The sequence below is a fragment of the Rhinolophus ferrumequinum genome, chromosome 23, assembly GCF_004115265.2.
Source record: "Rhinolophus ferrumequinum isolate MPI-CBG mRhiFer1 chromosome 23, mRhiFer1_v1.p, whole genome shotgun sequence".
NCBI classification, from domain to species: domain Eukaryota; kingdom Metazoa; phylum Chordata; class Mammalia; order Chiroptera; family Rhinolophidae; genus Rhinolophus; species Rhinolophus ferrumequinum.
The window spans coordinates 39,276,791-39,285,413 of NC_046306.1; the positions used below are offsets into that span (position 1 = coordinate 39,276,791).

Sequence of the window (8,623 nt, forward strand, 5' to 3'; positions counted from 1 at the left end):
TATGTTCTTTTGATCTGTTTCTGCTACTCTTCTGCTTCTAGCACTGGGCAGATGGTGGTGGGGCGATCTCTGGGAGGGCAGGGAGTGGGCGGATGGGCTCAGTGCCTAAGGCTTCCATTCTCTGCTTGGCAGTGAGGGCTTAAACAACTGTTTTCAGCCTTCTTTCCTCAGTCTTTGCTCTGAGGTCTCTGCCGTGAGCATTGGGTTCAGCCATGTTTTATGCTGTCCCTTCAGCCCTGTGGGCCATAAGTGGAGCCCTAGCAATCCGAATTCTTCCTTCTCCTGCAGCTGCGGTAGTTCTGAAATGCAGCGAGGTTGGAGCACTGAGCTAGGTCTGTGTCCTGCACCCCTGCGACCCTGATTCACTTCTCCCTTCCCTCCTCCCCTGCTCGCACAATTGCCCACCTTTAGATGATTTCAGTAGTGTGCCTCTTTTTCTTGCCTGTCTGCTGTGCAGGGAGTCCTTGTGGAGTTATTGTTGTTCAATTTTTTGGAAATTCCAGAGCAGATTTCAAGAGGCTCACCTCACACCTCCATTTTATGACATCATCAGGATATTCTCTTAATGTGGATTGATGCTTTTGGTAAGAATATATCATCCATCTTGCCATTTCCTCCACCAGTTGTGAAGAGACTACTATGATGGAAGAAATCAGCTGGTGATGGATATGGAGGAGCAGGTGGAGGAGAACCAAAAGGACAAGAAGAAAAATGGTGTGAAAAAGCAGTTAAAAGTTTGGTGAAGAAGCTAAAGAAAACAGGACAATTAGATGAGCTTGAGAAAGCCATCACTACTCAAAATCATAATACTAATTGTCCCCATACCAACCACTTGCTCTGAAATTTGGGAACTTAGTACACTAAATATGATAGATTAGTGGATACAACAGACCTTTACAGCTTCTCTGAACAAACCAAGTCCTTCAATAATCATGTCTGGGTATCTCATTGAAAAGGACTGCCTTAAGTTATATACAGGTCTGAAAATTAAATTCACCAACTTATTGTAATTATTTTAACTTTTTTTGATATGAGAAGGATTACTCATTATGAATTTGTATCAACTGGACAGTTAACCAACTTTATGATTTGGAAGTACTGAAAAGGCTGCATGAAAAGTTAGATGACCTGAACTTTTCGTCAACAATTCATGGCTCTTGCATCATGATAATGCACCAGCTCACATGGCACTGTCTATGAGGGAGTTTACAGCCAGTTAACAAATAACTATATTGAAACACTCTCGCTACTCACCTGATGTGGCCCCCAATGACTTCTTTCTTTACCCAAAGATAAAGGAAATATTGAAAGGATGACCTTTTGATGACATTCAGGACAGCAAGGATAATATGATGACAGCTCTGATGGCCATTCCAAAAAAAGAGTTCCAAAATTGCTTTGAAGGGTGGAGTAGGTGTTGGTATCTGTGCATAGCTTCCCAAGGGGAGTACTTTGAAGGTGACCGTAGTAATATTCAGCAATGAGGTATGTAGCACATTTTCTAGGATGAGTTTGTGATCTTAATTTTCTGATTGTATATCAGTGAAGATGGAAAAACAAGTGATCAACAGTAGAACCAAGGTATGGATAGAGGATTTCCAGCAGAACTATCTCCTACTATTCTTTCCCCTGTTAATCATCATTTAGATTTTCACAGTTACTTACTCAGAAGCTGCATTTTGTTGTTCAGTAGCATATTATGAATCAAACCATAGGGATGGAGAGAGACCTTCCATGCATCACAGCCCTCACACACTGTAGATGGCTTCACTGATAAATCAAATTCAGAGAAGTTCTGCTTAAGTTTACTATCAGTGCTAAACAAAATGCTACAGTAGAAGTGACAAGAGGACAGATAGGAAGAGGAGTGTGCTTATATTACATAGGTGGGGAAGTTTTTGCTGAGTGCCTAAGTGATAGTGCAATCTTTGAGCACAGCCCCAACTGTAATCAGGAATATGGCTGGCATGCTGCAATAGTGTGTAAAATTCCACCAGGATGTAATCTGAAGATCTTCAACAACCAGGAATTTGCTGCTCTTCTGGCTCAGTCTGTTAATCAGGGTTTTGTTTAACCTGCTCTCCAGGCCCTGACTACAGTGTATAATCTCAAAATTATCAGTAGCTCAATTTATAAAATCAATATCAGCGAAGAGAGCTGGAAGGACATCTACTCTTCAGTTGTGCAAAATTTTTACTCCTGGATTAAACCATAGCTAAAGGAAATTGAGGACCCATTAGCGTCATTGAAGTCATTTATTAGCTAACTAGAATATGTACCATAAGAATGAGTTTTGTGAAAGGGTAGGGAGCAGAATACTGAAAGCAGATGGTAATGAGCATTCCTTGCTAAATTGGACTTCATCTGAATGGACCTCTACAGTGGTTGGACAAAGTATTAACTCAGATGGGATCCCCTTCAGTGCTTTGCAAATCTTCATCACCAATCAAGTCACATCAAAAGACTTATGTAACAACTCTTCTGTCATAATATTTGTTTGTGGTCCCCATGGACTGTTTACTATCCAAAAAGTCAAGCTAGAAAACAGCACTTCAGGTCTCACCAGTTAAAGCACCTTGTAGAATTGGTTTCCCATGTTTGAATATTAGCTGGGAAAATTAGTGTCTAAAAATATCCTCCCATAAAGGAGGAAGAGAAGATTTTAAAGATTTACTGATGTTTTGTTGGGTATAAAACTAAGTGTCTGAACAGTAGTAGTTATCTGTACAGGTAATGTATCATAATCAAGTATCACAGTATTTTGCTGTTTATATATTTTTTTAGTTTGCCTAAATTAAGTGTGCATGTGCTGCTTCTTGATTTAAGCAAGCCTTTATAAAATTATGGTATCTAATCTGTTATTCCAACTTCTCCATTATTTTCGTGTGTCTTTTAAAATATATAATATATATCAAGATTTTCAAATTACCATTTAGAAGCAGATGTCCCTTGTAAAAAAAAAGTAACTTTTCTGCCTTTTACCAAAAATAAACTCTTGGGGCAAGAAAATAAAATAAGCTTTAATATTTTCCTCAGCATTTTTAGTTTTAACATACCTGGAAGATTTTTCTTATCTACATATGTACAGGAATCCAGAAAAAGACAGTTAGGAGAGAGACCAAATAATAAGGATAAAGAGCAAAAAAAGAGAAAGAATGCAAGAGGAGGAGAATAGAAAGGAGGAGTGGGAGAAGAAAGAGAAGTAAGAGAAAGAAAAACATGAGGATAAGGAGGAAGACGAAGAGAAAAATATAAAGAAGGATGAAGTAGAGCAGAGAAGAACACAAGTAAGAAATAGAAAGTGATGACTTCTTGAGTTCCCTGTAAAATGTCAAACCCCTGTTCCTGGGACTGCAGCATTCTTGCCATAGAGATTTGGAAAACATCCATGAGTTTTTATAAACATTCTCACATTTATTTGTTTAAGCATTTCAACCTAGTTCCTTTCTATATACTCCATCAGCTTACGTCTGAGACTAAGTGGGCTGCCCTTCACTGCAGGTGTGTGGCCTCTCTACTTTGCTATTAAGACAGACACATGGGACTATATTCAACAGGAAATATGAGAAAGCTGCTGTCCAGGCTCTGGCCACAGTGTATAATCCCAAAATTATTAGTAGTTCAATTTGGAAAAGCAATATTCAGTGAAGACTACTGAAAAGACATTTATTCTTCAGTTGTTTGAAATTTTTACTCCTGGATTAAACCATAACTAAAGACGCATATAGCATCATTCTGGTTCCTCCTGATGATGATTTTACTACATATCACTTTAATTCAATGCTTGAATCTATATTGGCGTTTGTTATAAGAAATAAGATCCATGTGGTTAATTGGTACCTTGCTTATTGCTATTGGCTCAATTGTGTTTCCCCAAAATTCATATGCTGAGATCCTAATCTTCAGTAACCCAGAATGTGACCTTATTTGGCAATAACATAGTTGCAGATGTAATTAGTTCAATTAATATGAGGTCATTAGGGTAAGCTCTGATCCAATATGACTCATGTTCTTATAAAAAAGAGAAATTTGGACACAGAGATACATACCTGGGGAATGCCATGTGGACATGGAGCGGAGATTTGGTGATACAAACCAAGGAACACCAAAGGTTGTGAGTAAACCATCAGAAGCTAGGTAAGAGGCAAAGGACAGAATCTTCTTCACATCCTAAGGAAGTAACCTGTCAATACCTTGATTTTGGACACAATAAATTTCTGTTGGTTTATGGTACTTTGTTATGGCAGCTACGCCAAATTAATACTGAGAGTCCATCAACACTGGCTCTTTCCACAGGGATAGCTCGTGGTGGTCCCTAGTACAAACTAGTGCATGAATGTTGCTCTACACAGTCACAAGTGGTCATATCCATGACTTTTCATGACCTTTTAACTTGAGCCTAACTTATGTACACCCATGATTGTATTTAATATTGCATTACTGCCACTCACTCACTGGGAAAAAATGGCTCAGGTGTGCCAAGAAAAACATCAGTTACTCACCTGAAAACTTTGTATTATTTTAGAGATGCCAATGGGAGGCTAGAATCTAGAAAAAAAAATCCAGTCATGCCTGAAGGGAGGACTGTCCAAGAAAATGGCTGAGAGGTCACCAGATTCCTTGGTGGATTATTCCCCACTCTCTTTGATTTTGATGAAATAGTCAAAGTAGCCCTTTTTCTTCTTCTCACATAAATGCATGGCAAAATAATTATTTGTACTTCAGGCAGCTTCCTATCATGGCAGAACACAGCTCTCTGCATGCCCCTGGTGTGGAAGAAGTATACTGCTCTCACATCTTGTGATAAAGGCTGAGTCAACCACGTTCTTGGGTAGCATAGTTTGTAATCCGGGGTGTGATTAACCACAACACCACTCCCTCAGTATCTTCGATGTAGTGGTTACTTTTCCTAGGGTGGGCCTTAATCCAATATGACTGGAATCCTTATAAGAAGAGAAAATTAGGACACAGATGGGCATAAAGCAAAGACCATGTGAAGACACCAGGAGGAGAAGATGGCCATCTACAGGCCAAGGTAAAAAAATAAATTTTTGTTGTTTAAGTTACCCAGTCTGTAGCACTTTGTTATGGCAGCTGTAACAAAGTAACACAGTGCAAATCAATCAACAGCTCCATGGCATGATTTTTTCCTGGTCTTTTTCAGTGAGGGCAATAGATTGAGTGTTTGACTCTAATCTTCACCTATATTAATGCCTTCATCATAGCTTCATTGTGGGCACAGTGTACTTTCCTGCCCCTTGATTTTAGTCTTGTCTATGTAGCTTCCTTTGACCAGTAGCATGTGGGCAGAACTAATACTGAGAAAGTTTCAAGCATAGGTTTAAGAAGCTTTCTGTGTTCTTCCCTTGCGCCCCTGTCATTTCTATGGTAATTAGTCAGTTAGTCTCAGATCCAAGGAGAATGAGAGACAGACAGAGGAGAGCCTTCCTCATTTGAAATAGAGCCACCCAGTCCTCCTTAGCTTAAATCAACCCACCCCCAGCCAACCTGAAGACATGTGAGTGAGACCAGGAACAAAGCAGATTTTCCTCTAGACAAACTTTGGACATATCAATAACACTATTAAAAGGTACCAAGAGAATGCGGTTGTTACACAGCTTTTTGTGGAAATAGCTCACTTATTCAATGAATATATGACCTGAGATCATTTAGTCAAGATGGACGCCTAATTTTTTTTTTCTTTTCAGTGTTAAAGAGTTGTTCTTTCTCTCTGAGGGAACATATAGCCCTGGAAATGTTTGAGAGCTACCTTATGCCTAGGTTGTAGATGATGCTAAGGAGGCAGAACATAGAAACGAAAGAAATCTGTGTTCTTATTTGTGCTGTTGAGCCATGGAATCAAACCAAACATAAGGTTTGAACTACCCTTGAAATCCATAGTTATACACAAAAGTCCATTGCATTCCTATATACTAACAATGAAATCTCAGAAAAAGAAATAAAAAAACCACACACACACATAATAGCTTTTGCAATTACAACAAAAAGAATAAAATACCTAGGAATAAACTTAACCAAGGATGTGAAAAAACTATACACTGAAAACTGTAAGACATTTTTAAAAGAAATTGAAGAAGACACAAAGAAATGGACATTCCATATTCATTGATTGGAAGAATCAACATAGTTAAAATGGCCTTATTACCCAAAGCAATATACAGATTTAATGCAATCCCCATCAAAATCCCAATGGCATTATGAAAAAGAAATAGAACAAAAAAATCATCAGATTTGCATGGAACCACAAAAGACCCTGAATAGCCAAAGCAATCCTAAGAAAAAAGAACAATGTTGGAGGTATCACACTCCCTGACTTCAGCTTGTACTACAGGGCAACAATAATCAAAACAGTATGGTATTGGCGAAAAACAGACACACAAACCAATGGAATAGAATTAAGAACCCAGAAATAAACCCACTTAAATATGGACAGATAATTTATGACAAAGAAGCCAAAAGCATATAATGGAGAAAAGACAGCCTCTTCAATAAGTAGTGCTGGGAAAACTGGAAAGCCATGTGCAAAAGAATGAAACTAGACTGCTATCTATCACTGTGTATCAAAATTAATTCGAAATGGATCAAAGACTTAAACATAAGAACTGACACAATAAACTGCATAGAAGAAAACATAGGTACTAAATTTATGGAACTTGAGTTCAAAGAGCATTTTATGAATTTGATCTCAAAAGCAAGGGAAGGAAAAGCTAAAACAAATCAATGGGACTATATCAAACTAAAAAGCTTCTGCAAAGCAAAAGAAACCATCGACAAAATAAAGACGCAACAAACCGAATGGAAGATTTTTATAAACAACGCCTCTAATAAGGGGCTAATATCCAAAATGTATAAGGAACTCATACAACTCAACAACAACAAAAAACCAAACAATTCAATTTAAAAACGGGCAGAGGACCTGAAGAGACATTTCTCCAAAGAAGTGATACAAATGGTCAATAGATATATGAAAAAATGTTCAACATCACTAATCATCAGAGAAATGCAAATAAAAACCACAATGAGATATCACCTCACCCCAGTCAGAATGGCTATCATCAACAAAACAAATACTAACAATTGTTGAAGAGGCTGTGGAGAAAAAGGAACCCTCATACACTGTTGGTGGGAATGCAGACTGGTGCAGCCGCTATGGAAGGCAGTGTGGAGATTCCTCAGAAACAATAAGAATAGAATTACCATATGACCCAGCAATCCATTTTCTAGGTACCTACCCCAAAAGTCTGAAAACATTTACTCGTAAAGATATATGTGCTCCGATGTTCATTGCAGTTTTATTTACAGTGGCCAAGACATGGAAACGACCAAAGTCTCCTTCGATAGATGAATGAATAAAGAAGATGTGGTATATGCACACAATGGAATACTATTCTGCCACAAGAAAAGATGAAATAGTCCCATTTGCAATGGATTATATGCTAAATGACAGAAAAAGATGAAAATCATATGATTTCACTGATATGTGGCTTGTAAAACTGAAAACAACAAAGGAACAAGACAAACAAATGAAGAAACAAAAACTCATAGACACAGACAATAGTTTAGAGGTTACCAGAGGGTAAGGGGGGAGGAGGGTGGTAGATGAGGGTAAAGGGGATCAAATATATGGTGATGGAAAGAGAACTGACTCTGGGTGGTGAACAAACAATGTGACACATAGATGATGTATTATAGAATTGTGTACCTGAAATCTATATAACTTTACTAATAACTGTCACCCCAATAAATTTTAATTAAAAAAAGAAATAAAAAATAAAATAAATATCTCATCTAAGCCATGCCAAAAGAAAAAGAAAGAAAGAAAAGAAAAAGAAATCCCTAGTCATATGAGCAAAGAAATTCCCTTGTGATTTAGATTTTCCATTGCTGCAAAAATACATGCCCAGAACTTTTGATTTCAGTTCCAACATGGAAAAAGCTTGGAAGGTATTACTCTTGCTCTTAAAACAAGAAAAATGCTGAACAAACTGAAAATAAACAAAATTTCTTAGACCCATCAAAAATTTGAGATCTGTTAATGAGCCACTGCCTCTAAATCTGGAGAAACAGTGAATACAGAGAATCTGCTTACTTAGAGCAGAAGCTGTTGTGGCTACAAATGGGTAGGAAACTTTAAGTGGTAATTTTGATGGAGGCTGAGTATGGACTAGCATGAGAGTGATAAACTCCTGGAGCCTTCAGTCTTAGGGAGGCCCCACACTTACATGTATCTACTTTTAGGAAGCCCACCAGGTTCTTGTGGTGAAAAGCTAAGAAAGATTTGCTCATGGTTGCGGCAGCAGAAAGAGGAAAAGTAATATTGTAAGATATGACCAGAGAGTTCTCCATAGCAAATGATTAATCTTCCAGGGGGAATGATTTTTACCAGAACCTCAGGGGAGGGGAAAATATCTAAGGAACACTTGTGAAGGTCACAGCCTAGGGAAATCGGTCTCTCAAAGACTGAGACTCAATCACGCGATTATGGAGTGCTTCCTCCCCAAGAAACCTTACAACCACATCAATAGAGCTCCAGTATAATAACATTGGATTACAGCTAAGAGTTGCAAGGTGCAGACTCTGTTTAAGGAGCCTGAAGGCAACA

The 8,623-nt window shown here is 38.1% G+C and overlaps 1 pseudogene; it reads left to right on the plus strand.

Annotated features, from left to right (window-relative positions):
* Positions 1-1,535: 1,535 nt before the first annotated feature.
* LOC117015801 (mothers against decapentaplegic homolog 2-like) lies at positions 1,536-2,490 on the plus strand (annotated as a pseudogene).
* Positions 2,491-8,623: the final 6,133 nt, after the last annotated feature.